This window comes from Gossypium hirsutum, chromosome A06 (genome assembly GCF_007990345.1).
Source record: "Gossypium hirsutum isolate 1008001.06 chromosome A06, Gossypium_hirsutum_v2.1, whole genome shotgun sequence".
NCBI classification, from domain to species: domain Eukaryota; kingdom Viridiplantae; phylum Streptophyta; class Magnoliopsida; order Malvales; family Malvaceae; genus Gossypium; species Gossypium hirsutum.
Window position 1 is genome coordinate 43,380,832 of NC_053429.1, and position 15,506 is coordinate 43,396,337.

General features: G+C 39.8%; 1 non-coding gene across 1 annotated transcript; it reads right to left on the reverse strand.

The window, feature by feature from the left end:
* Window positions 1–294: 294 nt before the first annotated feature.
* On the reverse strand, window positions 295–401 carry LOC121231708 (small nucleolar RNA R71). The gene has a single exon (XR_005929763.1). It is a non-coding gene; the product is annotated as a small nucleolar RNA R71 (small nucleolar RNA).
* Between the last annotated feature and the right edge of the window lie 15,105 nt (window positions 402–15,506).

Genomic DNA, 15,506 nt, shown 5'->3' on the forward strand with positions numbered 1-15,506 from the left:
GCAAATACTTTTGAACTGAAACCTAACACAATTCAAATGATACAACAATTTGTTCAGTTTTATGGTTTGCAGGACGAAGATCCCAATGCTCACTTGGTAAACTTTTTAGAACTATGCAACACATTTAAAATCAATGGCGTTTCTGATGATGCCATACGTCTTCGATTGTTTCCCTTTTCATTAATGAACAAAGCTAAACAGTGGTTGAACTCGTTACCACGAGGGTCAATTACTACTTGGGATCAAATGACCGAAAAGTTTTTACTTAAATATTTTCTGCCGGCTAAAATAGCTAAATTACGTAATGATGTCTCTTCTTTTGTGCAGATGGATTTAGAAACACTCTACGATGCATGGGAGAGATACAAAGATCTTTTGCGAAAATGCCCTCACCATGGGTTACCACTCTGGCTACAGGTTCAAACCTTTCATAATGGCCTGAATCCTTCGACTCGACAAATGGTTGACGCAGCTGCTGGTGGAACCATCAATAATAAAACCCCTAAAGATGCTTATGAGTTTATAGAGGAGATGTCACTGAATAACTATCAGTGGAAAGTCATGAGGACAAAGCCAACGAAAATAGCCGGTGTTTATAACATCGATTCGTCCACCATGCTCTCTAATCAGGTAGAACTCTTGAATAAGAAAATTGATGGTTTTCTTAGTTCTTCACAGGTTCACCGAGTAATGTAGTGCGAAGCAAATGGAGGTGATCAAGCAATTTAGAATACCAACCTTATGGCCACAACATGGATAACGAGCAGTTAAATTACATGGGTAATAATCCTCGACACTTACAATGTAGATTGAAGGAACCACCCAAATTTCTCATGGAGAGGCCAAGGAAATCAGAGACCACCTCCAGACTACCAACAACCACCCTATCAACAGGAAAAGAAGCCAAACCTTGAAGAGATGCTCTCCAAGTTTATATCGGTGTCAGAAACTAGTTTTCAGAATATCGAGACAGCACTTAAGAATCAACAAGCATCGATCCAAAGGCTCGAAACTCAAATTGGACAGCTTGCCAAGATGATTGCTAAACGACCACAAGGCAGCTTGCCAAGCAACATAGACTCTAACCCAAGGGAGCAACTCAACGCGATTACTAGTCAAGATGAAGAAGGGCTAGTCACACCTGTACCAGAACCAAGGCAAGAAACTGTGATAAGCAAAGGTAAAGGTGAGGTCGACCTCGATGAGCAGAAATCGGTAAGTACAGAATACAAGCCTCGTGTGCTATATCCTAATGCAACAAGGAAAGACCGCTCAAATGAACAATTTGGTAAATTTCTTAAACTCTTAAAAAAATTCCATATTAACTTACCATTTATTGAAGCTCTATCGCAGATGCCAAACGCAATGAAATTTTTAAAGGAGCTTTTAGCAAATAAGCGAAAGTTGGACAAGAGGTCGCATGTAGAGCTAAATGCAGTTTGCTTAGCTATTCTATAGAATAAACTACCCTACAAATTGAAAGATCCAGGGAGTTTTACAATTCCTTGCTTAATTGGTAGTTTAAATGTTACTAATGCATTAGCTGATTTAGAGGCTAGTATTAACATCATGCCTTACAAAATGTTTAAACAATTAGGTCTTGGGAAACCCAAATAGACTAGGATGAGCATTCAATTAGCAGATAAAACTATAAGATTTCCTGGGGGTATTATTGAAGATGTTCTAGTTAAAATCGATAACTTTATATTTCCCGTTGACTTCGTTGTTCTAGACTGGTAAAACGATTTTTGATGTTGGCACAGGTGAGCTCACACTTCGTGTGGGAGACGAAACAATCACCCTTCAAGCTCGTAATTCTGACAACACATCGAAAATTGAAGGTGATTTTCTAAACCATTTCTACTAAAACTAACAATATAGTACAACCTACTTTGCAGGAAATGTGTTTGAAGGAAGTACATAAGCCATTTTCAAGCAATAGTAGAGGACCTATTTATGAAGAATGAAGGCTACAAATCGAGGAGCTAGATGAATAGTGGACACATAAAATGGGAACACACAATAAACCAAAACTACGCCAAGATGAGCTCAATACCTTTCCAAATCAACTTAAGGTTGGAGATAAAGTTTTATTAGATGCCGCAAATACTCACATTGTCACTTCAAAACTGAATGAAGAAATTCCTCTTACAGTACTTAGTATTTTTCCATTCGGTACAGTCGAGGTAAGTCATCCCAAGTTCGGCACTTTTAAGGTAAACAACACCCGTCTAAAACCTTATTTTCATAAGATGGATAACAAGAATGAGGAGTATAAACTCCTCCAACCACCATGACCATTTAATGAAGAGGTAAGTCGAGCTTAGACTATAAATAAGCGCTTCGCAGGAGGAAACCCGAGCATTAACTGTATTAATTTCTTTCAATTTTAGTGTTTCAACACCTAGCTTACTAACGGAGCTCTTGAATACAGGTTTCCCACATAGACACAACAAAGCACACAGGCGTGCCTTAGGCCGTGTGAAAACAGGGCAAAGATTTCCCCAACATGGGCTACGATAAATTGCTACGGTCGTGTGGCATGGCCGTGGGTGAACCTACCAAAACAACACGGGCGTGCGACACGCCCGTGCCTTCAAACCGTGGCTAAACCTGTCAAATTAACACGGGCGTGCGACATGCCCGTGCCAACCAACCGTGGGTGAACCTGCCAAAACAACACGAGCGTGGACCTTCATAAATGAGTGTGGGAGAAGAGAACGAAGACAGAAATGACCGTACGACATGACCGTGTGCACCCACACGTCCAAGGAACACGGGCGTGGGCCAATTGTCAGATGCGCTTAAATTTAAAATTCGCGAATCACACGGGCAAAAAATTGGCAACACGGCCGTGTTCCCTAGCCATGTGTCCCAAAATCTATAAATACCCTGCACTATTCATTGTCTTCTTCACTCAAAAACTCTCACCTTAGCCGCTACAAGCCCACACGGCCTCCCTACCACGCCCGTGCGCCGTTTCCCACTTCATTTTTTACACCCAATCTCTCTCCCTTAGCTTTTGTTTACTCTTTTCACTTCTATTTTACTTATTTCTAATGCTTATTATCAAAATAATCTTCTTTTTTCTCATAATATTTTCATTTTGTGCATTATTCTATCATTTAATTTGCATTCTTAGGTTATTTATCATAACATTTCATGTTGAATCGAGTTGTTAGGAAAGCCTCATTCTGTTGTCATACCCATGCCATTACTATGCTCATTCTCATGCTATCACCATGCTAATGTCATGAAATTATGCTATGAAATTGATTATTTTGGTTGAGTTTGGTTAGTATTAGTAGTTTTGGCTGAAATTGTTAGTTCCAATCCATGGCTTTTTCCTTTTCAAATTTGTTTACCTACTATTATTTTTTATATTGCAGGCATACAATGTCGTCTTCACGTAGTAAAATGGTCGCCGTCCCTACTTCAAAGAAAAGGAAGGGGGCGTCATCTTCCTCGGGTCTTACCCTAGAAATTCCTCACATTTTCCTGCAATTTCCCATCGGGCACCAAGAAGAACATTTCCAAATACTCCGGGCTCGACCTTTAATTGTGGGCCGCTGCATCGACTGGGCTGCAGTAGAAAAAGTTCAGTTGGCTGATGTAATTCGGGCCCTCCTAACCACCGACCCTTGGGAGATTTTCTTTAGGATCATTGAGCCAACATATCTCGAACTCACGATAGAACTATGCTCAACGTTTCATCTTCAGACCGTAATGACGAACTACGATGATCCCGGCACGGTCCAATTTCGCTTAGGTGGATTAGTCCGCCAGCTAAGCGTCCCAAAATTTGGTACTGCACTAGGCTTATATACAGAGGAGTTCAAGGAGGAGAATGACTTACATGCTCTCAACCGCCACATCCATCATTCTCCTTCACAGTGCTGGGACGCACTAGTACCAGGTTCGGCCACCTACAATCCTAGCCGCTCCAAAGCATTAGCTCTCCCTCCATCTCTGAGGTACCTACACGCCATTTTGGCTCACACAATAACAGGAAGGCGAGAGAGCACTAGCATCGTCAACACTTATGACGCCTACTTTCTATGGTGTATGTCGTACGGACACGTCATAGACCTTGCTTATTTCATTGCCCTCGTCATTCAGCACTAGATGGAGTGGCATAGGAAGGGGGTCATCTCCATTGGCCCCTATGTTACTCGGTTGGCTCGACACTTCGGGCTTCTCAACACCGTGGCCCAAGAATCATCCTTGACCCTCATTGGCCAGATACCTTCCCAAGGTATCTCGAGCATGCTAAGCATGAGGATAATCGAAAAGCACCGAGGAACCTACCCTCCTCAATATCTTCTCGCCCAATCTACCGAGGAGGAGGCCCCCCGGACATTACTGATGATGTCACTCCACATCACAAGGACCCACCGTCTCAGCCACCACCACCCTCTCGTCCAGTTCATGCGTCGGCTTCATACGCTGACATCTCTGAGCGCTTAACTCGATTCGAACAGCAATGTTTTCAGTGCTTCGATCACATTGATGCTACACTACACCAAATTTGTCAGCACTTCCACATCTCATCGCCACCCCCACTTCGCGAACCATTTAGCGATGAAGATGTTTAAAAACTTTTATTTATTATTTTATGTTTTTATTTTTATTTTATTTTAAGACTACTTTTTATTTTTCTTTCACCTTATTTTTATTAGAACTTATAATTATTATTTTACAATTTTTAGTTTTGGCTAATTCTTGAGTACTTACCGTTCCTTATATATTTCCTAAAAAAGTTCTTGATTCTATCACAGTTATAAAGAGCTCCAAAGCTCATTATTACTCAGGGACTCGAAACTCCACTAGGAAAGGTTCTCCACAACTGCCATGTCCTGCTCGATCACGATCATAACCAACTTCAGATATAATATTCTTTTAGCGTAAGACTTATGGACTAATGAACCTCTACCACCGCCGAAGTATCCTCTTCCACCCTCATGCCGATTATTCTCCAAAACTCTAGTTTAAGGAAATTCATTCATCACTCAGGAAGTTTCACCTCTCTCCCTATCTTATTTTTATTTCTATATATCTATCTTTGTACATTGAGGGCAATGTACATCTTAAGTGTGGAGGGGTATTCATTTTTATATTAGAAAAATCCCTGAATGTTTGCCTTGTTCTCTTAAAAAGCTCTCATTTCATGTTTAGGATAAATTTTGATTAATTTATGATTTTTATTGATATATCTTAAATTAAAACATGGACATTCATGCATTGATTATTTAAACTTTAAGACATTAGAGAATTAAGCATGATAAGTTGATTTTTAAGAATTTAAAATTTTAAGTTGTTTCCCCAAGTTTAGGTATTATCTTGAATTGAAATCCACAAGTTTAAACATCAAAAAGCCATAATTTTTGTAAGATTTTGAGCATTTAGAGCATCTATTATTTCTTTCATGCTCACTTTCATTATGAGTGCGTCATTATTGAATTGTTATTCTAGAACTTGCTTGATTATGCATGTCAAGACCACACCATTTAATTTGATATGTCAAGATGATAAAGGCACATAGGATTAACCTGCTCATACCATAAAAAGCCTACCAGCACGATTAACCCTTAGTAAACCCCGTTGAGCTAACAAGCCATTTCTTGTATTACCCTTAATATTAACCCTTAACTCATTATTGTTGAAATCCCCTAAATTAATTTGATCCCTATTTTTTTCGAGATTTGAATTGAAATAGTTGCTCAGCTATGTCTTATTCTTAATAGTTAGTCTATGTTACTTGACTTGTTCTTAAAAAAATGTGTATACACATTAGTAGTAATCTTTTGTTTTTGAGCTTAAGTATTTAAATTCCATATTCTGAGAAGAAGCTCTATTGTATGAAAGTGATGGTTAAATATTATTCTAGTTAAGTGATTTTTCAATTCGATCTCGATTCTAACCTTTTTCTTTTAGTTTGTGACCACACCCCCTAACCCAGCCTCGTTACAACCCTTTAAACACCTTTTGATTGATGTTTCATCTAAATTTATAGTGGTGGAGATTTGATTTTCATGCAAGCCTATGGTAATGACTTTTCATTATTGACTATTGAGTGCTTCATTTATTGTCCTTAAACACCTCGAGTGATTTGAGTGAATCTTTAGTGAGGATGTGAAACTCTGTGACATTTTGAATCAAAGGTAATTACTTAGACGAGGGGAGATACCTATGTTTCCATGATAAAATACTCAACTTGGAATGTTTCAAACTTTGATGTTCTTTCAGTTGAATTTTCAATGTATGATTACCTATGGATTATTTTGAGATATTACCGATAGAAATTAAAAGTTGAGAAGAATTTATTTTGATTATGAGTTGAGAACTTTTGCTTGAGGACAAGCACATGGTTAAATGTGGGGGTATTTGATAAACCGTTATTTATACATATTTTTACCCCATGCTTAACGCATTTTATGGATGATTTCTCGTTAGAATTGGTGAATTCGAAGCTCCTAATGCCTTAATTTCATATTTTATACTTAGGTGACCATAGGAGAATGAAAAGAACGAGAAATGGCCAAAAATGGAAAAAATAGGCCAACGTATGAAATCAACACAGCTTGGACCTCCTCACACAGCCAGACCACACGGCCATGTCAATTTGGAAGAATCGGAGTACGACTCACACGGGTGGACAACACACCCGTGCCATTCTAACAGGCTCGACCACGGCCTGAAGTAATCGCACACGGGCGTGTGCCTACCGATCCCAAGTTGAGTCCAATTTGGAAATGGCCAATTTTAAGGGTTCTTAGGCATTCCGAAGCCTATAAATACACCCTAAAGAAGGAGGAAAGAGGGGAGGCACAGGGAGGAAGAAAGGAATTACTCGAAGAAAGCCGATTGATCCATCTCAGAAGCCGGATTCATCACCAAGACTGAAGATCTCCCCTCAATTTCCCTTCAGGAGTTTTGGGTTTCTCTTTATGTTTTGTATTCACTATTCTTCTGAGATATTTTCCTTTTTAGTTATGAATTAAATCCCCTAAATACCTAAGGGGAATGAAACCTAAGATGAATCTTGTTATTATTTTCTGAATTGTATGATAAATATTTGGCTTGTTCTTAATTATGTGTTCTTAATTCTTGTCTTGATATTCCAAGATATTGATTCAAGATAAGCTCTTATTCAGAGGAGGTATAGACTCTATCTAAGAGTACATTTGTCATAATTAAGCAGAGTTGGTTGCGCACCTAGAGATAGGGTGACAAGATTTTGTCGGATTAGGGTGAAACCTAATAAGGGGATCCATAGATCGAGTTAATGCAACCTTAGGGAGTTAATTAGAAAGATATTTTAGTTATTCAACTTAGGGTTAGACGTTGTTAGTCTCGAGAGGGATAATAATATAACTTAGGGATTTCTATGGATCAAGTCAAATTAATAAATCATCTGATTCTGAGTCAAATAATAAGTGAAGTCTAGGTGGATTTTTCCTTAGGTATTGTCTTAATTCAATCATTTTCCAAAAGTAATTGTCCAATTTTATTTCCTGTGAATTCTTAGTTTAGTTAATTAGTTAGTGAAAACAAACCCCATTATTTTTAGGCTAGATAATAAAAAGACAGTCATTACTAGTACTTTTAGTTCCTTTGGGTTCGACAATCCGGTCTTGCTAGAGCTATACTACTGTTCGATAGGTACACTTGCCTTCATCATGATAATAGTTAGTTTCAAGAACGATTCATTATAAATTTATAAAATTTATCACACGAATATCACGTATCAAATATAGATTAAACAAAAACAGAGGGAGCTAAAAGCAAATAACTGACTAAAAATTAAAATAGTGTTAACAAGTAAAAACATAACAGAGGACTAGAAGAAAGCAATAGTAAGAGAAATAATGCTAAATAGAATGAATATTCATAATGAAAAAAATTAAGAAAAGTAAACTAAAATTAAAAATTGAAGAGCAACTAAGAAATAAGAAAGAAATAAATAAAAATAATTTGAAATAAAATAGTTGAGGGAAAAAGAGGAAACCCAAAAGTAGTGGACGGGATGTGAATGGCAGTGGATGGAGCTGCAGGTTAGACGGTGGGTAGTAGGGGCGGTACACGGGCATGGGAGAAGATGGGGTGGCTGTGTGATGCGGTGGGGATGGGGTGGAAGGGAAAAAGGAAGGAAGGGAAAGGGAAATAAAGGAGGGGGAAAGAAAAAGAAAGAGAGAGGTAGGGGGTGGTCGGCCAGCAGTGTGGGTAGCCGAAATAGGGCATCGGCTTGGGGGGTGTTGCGGCGGCCAAGGGGGAAAGGGTTGAAGAAGAAGAGGAAGAAGATAAATTAGGGTTTGGGATTAGGGGTTTAAAAAGGAGGACGGCCGTGTGAGACCCGTATTGGGTCACACAACCATGTCACACGCCCGTGTGGTTTGCGTCCAGCTCGTGTTTATCATGAAAGTTGAGTGCCCAATCATCACACAGCCTGAGGACACACCCATGTGGTCAGGCCGTGTGGTGTACACGATCGCGTCGCATGCCCGTGTGCTAGGTTCTTCACTTCTCCCACGCTCGTGTGGTACTTCACACACCCATGTGTTTGAACAAACGGTCGTGTGCCTTGCCCGTGTGGCTCCCTGACATAACTAAAATTTGAAAAATTAGCTCCAGTTTTTACACGGCCTAGGACACGCCTGTGTGTCCAGGCCGTGTGCGTCACATGGTTGTGTCACACGGCCGTGTGGTTTGATACTTGGGGAATTTTTAGCCCTGTTTCCTCACGGCCTAGAACACGCCCGTGTGTCCAGGCCGTGTGGGCCACTGTACTTGCACAAAAACACTAAAAATAGCTAAAATAAATTAGTTAGTGATGTTAGTGCTCGGGTTGCCTCCTGAGAAGTGCTTATTTAAAGTCTAAGCTCGACTTACCTCTCATTCGCATGATTATGGTGGATTGAGGAGTTGAAACTACTCACCTCTGCTATTAATTTTATCGGAATAAGGTCTGAGTCGAGAATTATTTACCTTGAAAGTTCCGAATATAGTATGTGTTACTTCAACTGTACCATGTGGGAAAATGTTCAGTACCGTGAAAGGAGTCGCTCGATTTGTATTGAGCTTTGACGTAGCAAATCGGGGGTCCATTTCATCTAATAATACTTTATCCCCAACTTTAATTTATGTTGTTTCATCCCTATGCTCACCGTGGTGTTGCTTTGATTTTTCGTGTGCTTTTGGTTTCTCTGAGACATGTGTTTGCCATTCATCTAGTTCATAGATCTTAAGCCTTCGTTCTTTGTAAGTCGCCTTATTTTTGTGGCATGGATTAGAATGAGGGTCCATCACGTTCTTCCTAAGGGACTCCTGTAAAGAAGTTTGAGTTATAACGTTATTTAAATTAACCGAACTTAAACAATCATCTCGGTTACTAGATATTTTAGCGGAATCATGAGCTTAGAGAGTAATCGTGTCATCGCCCACATGAAGTATCATTCCCCTGTGCCAATGTCAATGATAGTTCTAACAGTTGCTAAAAAGGGTCTTCCCAAAATTAACGGCACGTCACTATCCTCTTCCATGTCTAAAACAACAAAATCAATTGGGAATATAAATTTATCAATTTTAACAAGCACGTATTCAATAATACCCCTAGGAAATCTGATTGTTTTATCTGCCAATTGAATGCTCATCCTAGTTTGTTTGGGTTTCCCCCAGACCTAGTTGTTTAAGCAATTTATAGGGCATGACATTAATACTTGCCCTTAAATCAGCGAAAGCATTGTTAAAGTTTAAACTACCAGTTAAACAAGGAATCGTAAAACTCCCTAGATCTTTCAACTTGTTGGGTAGCTTATTTTGTAGAATGGCTGAGCAACCTGCGTTCAACTCTACATGCAACGCCTCATCCAACTTCTGCTTATTTGCTAAAAGCTCCTTTAAAAATTTAACTGCATTTGGTATCTGCGAAAGAGCTTCAATAAACAGTAAGTTAATATGTAATTTCTTTAATAATTTAAGGAATTTACCAAATTGTTCATCCGTGTGGTCTTTCTTTGTCACACTATGGTATGGCACACGAGTTTTGTATTCTTTACTTATCGGTTTTTGCTCACTGTGGTCCACCTCACTTTTACCTTTACTTACCACAATTCCTTGCCTCGGTTCTGGTTTAGGTTCAACTAACCCTTCCTCATCTCAAACGGTAATCGTATTAAGCTGTTCCCTTGGGTTAGATTTAGTATTACTCCATAAGCTACCTTGTGGTCATTCAGAAATCAATTTAGCAAGCTAGCCTATCTGAGTTTCGAGCCCTTGGGTTGACACTTGTTGATTCTTAAGTGCTGTTTCAGTATTCTGAAAATGAGTTTCTATCACAGAGAAATATTTCGTTAGCATCTCCTCAAGGTTCGACTTCTTTTCCTGCTGGTAAGGTGGTTGTTGAAAACCTGGGGGATGTTTTGGCCTTTGATTTCCTTGGCCACCCCACGAGAAGTTAGGATGGTTCCTCCAACCTGCATTATAAGTGTTACTGTATGGGTTATTTTGAGGTCTAGAATTATTATGACCCATATATTGAACTTGTTCCTCCTCTGTGCTAGGGTTGAAGTATTGATATTTTGTGTGTACTCCTCCTCCATTTGAATCGCACCTCATCACTGGATGTACCTGAGTAGAACCATACAAACTGTCAATCTTTTTATTTAAAAGTTCTACCTGGTTAGATAGCATAGTAATCGCGTCGAGGTTGAAACACTGACTGCTTTTGTCGGCTTTGTTCTCATGACTTGCCACTGATAGTTATTCAGTGACACCAAAAACTTGATGAGGTCGTGAAACAAACTAATAATTCGACTTCAGGCAAGTGCACCAATCGAATAGTAGTATAGTTATGGTGAGACCGGAATATCGTATCCATGAGGACTAAAAGTACTAGTAGTTAATCTTTTTTTATTATCTAGCCTAAGAATTTAAGGGTGTTTTTAAACTAAACTAATTTTCTAATTTATCTAAGATCACGAAAGAGGTGAAAGTTGGAAAATACTTTAGGAAAACCAATTGAGAAGACAATACCTAAGAAAGAATCCACCTAGATTTCACTTATTACCTTTGACTTAGACGAGTTATTCACTTGACTTATTCCGTAGAAATCCCTAATTTAGGTTAATATCTCTCTCGAGACTAAGAACAACTGACTCTAGGTTGATTAATTGAAATCTCTTTCTAATTAAAACCTCTATTGTCACATTAACTTGATCTATGGATCCCTTATTAGATTTGACTCTAATCCGACAGATTTATGTTGTCCTGTCTCTAGGATTGCATTCAACTCCATTTAATTATTACTGATCTACTCTTAAACAAGGACTTTTGCTCCACTGAATAAGCACATCAAAAACTTGGATTAATATCTTGAAATATTAAAGCAATAACTAAAACTCATAATTAACAATAAGAACAAGTATTTATCATATAAATCAAAGCATAATAAGATTCATCATAGGGTTCATCTCCCTTAGGTATTTAGGAAGTTTAGTTCATAATAATAATGGAAAAGATTCGTCATAGGGTTCATCTCCCTTAGGTATTTAGGGAGTTTAGTTCATAATAATAATGGAAAACATCTCAAAGTTTGGAAAACAACAAAAGATAAAGAAACCCAATAACTTCTAGGAAATTGGATGGAAATCTTCAGTCTTGATGTAGATCATGGCTCCGAGGATTTTCTGATGGCTATTTGCGAGTATTTTCTGCCTCCAACTCTGTGTGTCCCCCTTAATCCTCCTCTAGGGTGTTTATATAGGCTTTAAAATGCTTCAGAACCCTCAAAAGTTCCCTTTTCCCGAGTAGAATTAGACTTGGGCTCGATAGGGACACTGCCGTGTGCCACACTCGTGTGCAAGTGCTTCAAACCGTGCGCAATTCTAACTTGGATTAATGTCTATACGGCCATGACACAAGGGCGTGTGGTCTGCCCGTGTGCTTTGCACGGGCGTGTGGTCTACCCGTATGCCTCACACGGGCGTGTGGATTGCCCATGTGGAGGTGCCTAGGCCGTGTGAAACACTGTTTTAAGCCCAATTTATCCGTCTTTAGCCCGTTTCTCGCTCTTGTTGCTATCCTAAGCTCTTCTGAGTATAAAACATGAAATTAAAGGATTAGGAGCATCAAATTCACTAAAAATAAGGAAAGATCATTCATAAATATGCCAAGTATGGGGTAAAAATATGTATTGATTACGGTTTATCAGCAGCAATTAGTGAAAACCCCTCAAAAAAAACATCTGTAATACCCAGCCAGACCAAGAAAGCTTCGAATCTCAGATAACGTCTTTGGTTGTTTCCAATCCAATACGGCTTCAATTTTTCGAGGATCAACCCTAATCCCCTCAGCAGACACTACGTGACCCAGAAATGTCACTTCTAGCAGCCAAAACTCACACTTGCTGAACTTTGCATAAAGCTACTTTTCCCTCAGAATTTGCAAAACAATTCGAAGATGTGTCTCATGATCCACCCCAGTTCTTGAATACACTAGGATTTCGTCTATAAACACAACTATGAATCAATCTAGATAGGGCTGGAATACTCGGTTCATCAAATCCATAAAAGCCGCTGGTGCACTCATCATCCCAAATGGCATAACTAGAAACTCGTAGTGACCATAACGAGTCCTAAACGTAGTCTTATACACATCAGCCTCCTTGACCTTTAGCTGATGGTACCCAAACCAAAGATCTATCTTGGAGAAAATTGAAGCTCCTCACAGCTGGTCAAACAGATCATCTATCCTTGGCAAAGGGTACTTGTTCTTGATAGTCAGTTTGTTTAGTTGATGATAATCGAAGCACATGCGCATGGATCCATCCTTCTTCTTCACGAATAACATTAGTGCTCCCCATGGGGACACACTCAGTCAAATGAATCCTCGGTCTAGTAGCTCTTGAATTTGAGCCTTTAACTCCATCAGCTCTCTTAGTGCCATCCTATAAGGGGCGATGGACATCAAAGCTGTTCCAAGAAGGAGCTCAATACCAAGTTCGACCTCACAGTTTGGATGCAACCCAGGAAGCTCTTCAAGAAATACATCCGAAAACTCATTAACTGTTCTGAAATCTCCAACAAAAGGACCTTTAGAATCAGAAATGCTGACATAAGCTAAAAACGTCTCGCAACCCTTGCGAACTAGTTTCTCGGTCCTTAACGCTGAAATTATGTTAAATAGATAATCTCTTCACTCCCCTATCACAGTCACCTCCTCATCCTCAGTAGACTTCAATACCATACACTTAGCAGCTCAATCCAATTTCGTACGATGTTTCACTACCCAATCCATGCCCAATATAATATTGAATTCTCCAAATGGCAGTTCCATCAAATTCGCAAGAAAGACAACCCATTGGACCTCTTGGGGCACGTCTTTGAACAACTTATTCACCCTAACCAACTGTCCCAGTTGACTCAACACAATCATCTCACTAACAGTATTTTCAAACTGAATACCCAGTGTCCCAGACACAGTGCATGCAACATACAAGTGTGTAGACCCAATGTCAATTAAAGCAGTGTATGAAATATTATAAATCAAGAACGTACCAGCTATGACGTCAGGGGCGTCACCATCCTCACGACGACGAGCAGCATAGACCAAGGCTGGCTGTCTCGCCTCAGTGTTACCAGCACCTCTGCCCGGTACTCCACGACCTCGTCCCAAACTATTTCTACCCCTTGCCTGTCCACGGCCTCTCGGTGGCTACCGACCACCTCACCCTGGCTGAACATAGCCCTGACTTATAGCTTGCTTCTGAACAGGCCTCTGAGTATAGTTTTTTACCTGATGATCCATGGATCCGCACCGGAAGCACGCCCCAGTTCATTTCCAACACTCACCTTGGTGAGCTCTTCCACAATCAGCCAAGGCTGCGGTCTTATAGCAATAACAGGAACCTCTCAGACTAGCCCATCAAATCTGGCCCTCTTTATAGGCCTTCTAAAAGAACCCAAGGGCCCAAAATCCCTCTTATTTATGCCCTATCTTTCTCGCGATTCTGGCACTCAGAGCGCTTCACATCCTCAGCAATTTTTGCTTTCTCAACAAGGGCAGCAAAGTCTCGCTCCCTCTGCGGAGCTATTAGCACACGTAACTCATCTCAGAGGCCATTCTTGAACTGCACACAGCGTTCATACTTAGTTGCGACTATCCCGCGAGCATACTGACTCAGCCGCAGAAACTCTGCCTCGTACTCTACTACAGTCTTATTCCCCTGGGTCAAGTTTAGAAATTCCTTCCTTCGGGCGTCCACATAACGTGCGCCCACATACTTCCCTGAAAAGGCCGCTTTGAAGAAATCCTATCTCAAACGGTCGGCTGCGTACCCTCTCTCACGGTGAGCCACCATTTGTAGGCCTCATCTCACAGTAAAGACACTGCTCCTTTTAATTTTTGCTCCACAGTACAGTCAAGGTCGTCCATTATTCACTCAGTAGCCTCCAACCAATACTCTGTCATATTTGGGGCTACACCAGAAACACCCCTGAAGATTTCCGCTCCATTAGACCGGAGTCGCTCAGAAATTAGCCCTCAGCCCACTGATCCAGTACTCGCTCCAGCAACCTTTTCAAGAACACGTAGCATTGCTTGGGACAGAGCATCATCCCCAGCTGCTCGGTCATGAGACCCTGTCTCAGTTACTAGTGAGGCTGGTGCCTCCTTAGCAGGCATGTGACTCAATGCTGAAGACCCAGCTCGAGCACTTCCTCGGCCTCTACCACAGCCTCGTGTACCCCTTCCGCGAGTACCTCTTGTTCTCATTTCGATAGCGAATTATCTGTTTAAAAGTCTTATGTTTCAGTTTATAATTTTAGTAATTATTAACAATGTGTTATGAACGACAATAATTAGGGTTTGTTTCCGCAGAACATAATCTTACTACAGTTTTCAGTCTTCTATAGTATCAGTTTTCTCTAACTAAAGAGTTTCAGTGTAGTCCTCCTATCTATAGTAGTCCCTCAGAAATACATTTCAGTCTATAACAATAAACGGTGTCAGAAAACTTACAGATTTGGTGCCGGTGACTCGGTGTGCCACATTTCCAATCACAACGTTTAAAATTCAAATTCTCAAAACCCATTCCACAGTCGAGTTTTGTAACCTGACTCTGATAACACTAAATGTAACAGCCTAAGCCGACCTAGACGTTATGACCGATCTGACGTGTCACATCAAAGTGTTTTTCGAGAATTGATCTTTTCAGTAAAAAAATCGATTTCTGAATTTAAATCCTTTTATTATTATTTAATAAAAGTTCTCGTCAAAACGTTTACCTTATTAACCATCAGTGTTATATTAAATTGATTTAAAAACGCAGAAGCTTTTTAAGTCGATGAAGCTTAAAACGCGTGTTTTAGAAAACAGTAATTGTTTTAAAAACTCGTCTTTACCTTGACTAACAGTTTAAAAATATATAATCCAAAGCTGAATTAAAAATTGAAACCCACAAACGACCTTATTACATAAGTAAAACCCAAATATAAAATCTTTAAATAAAT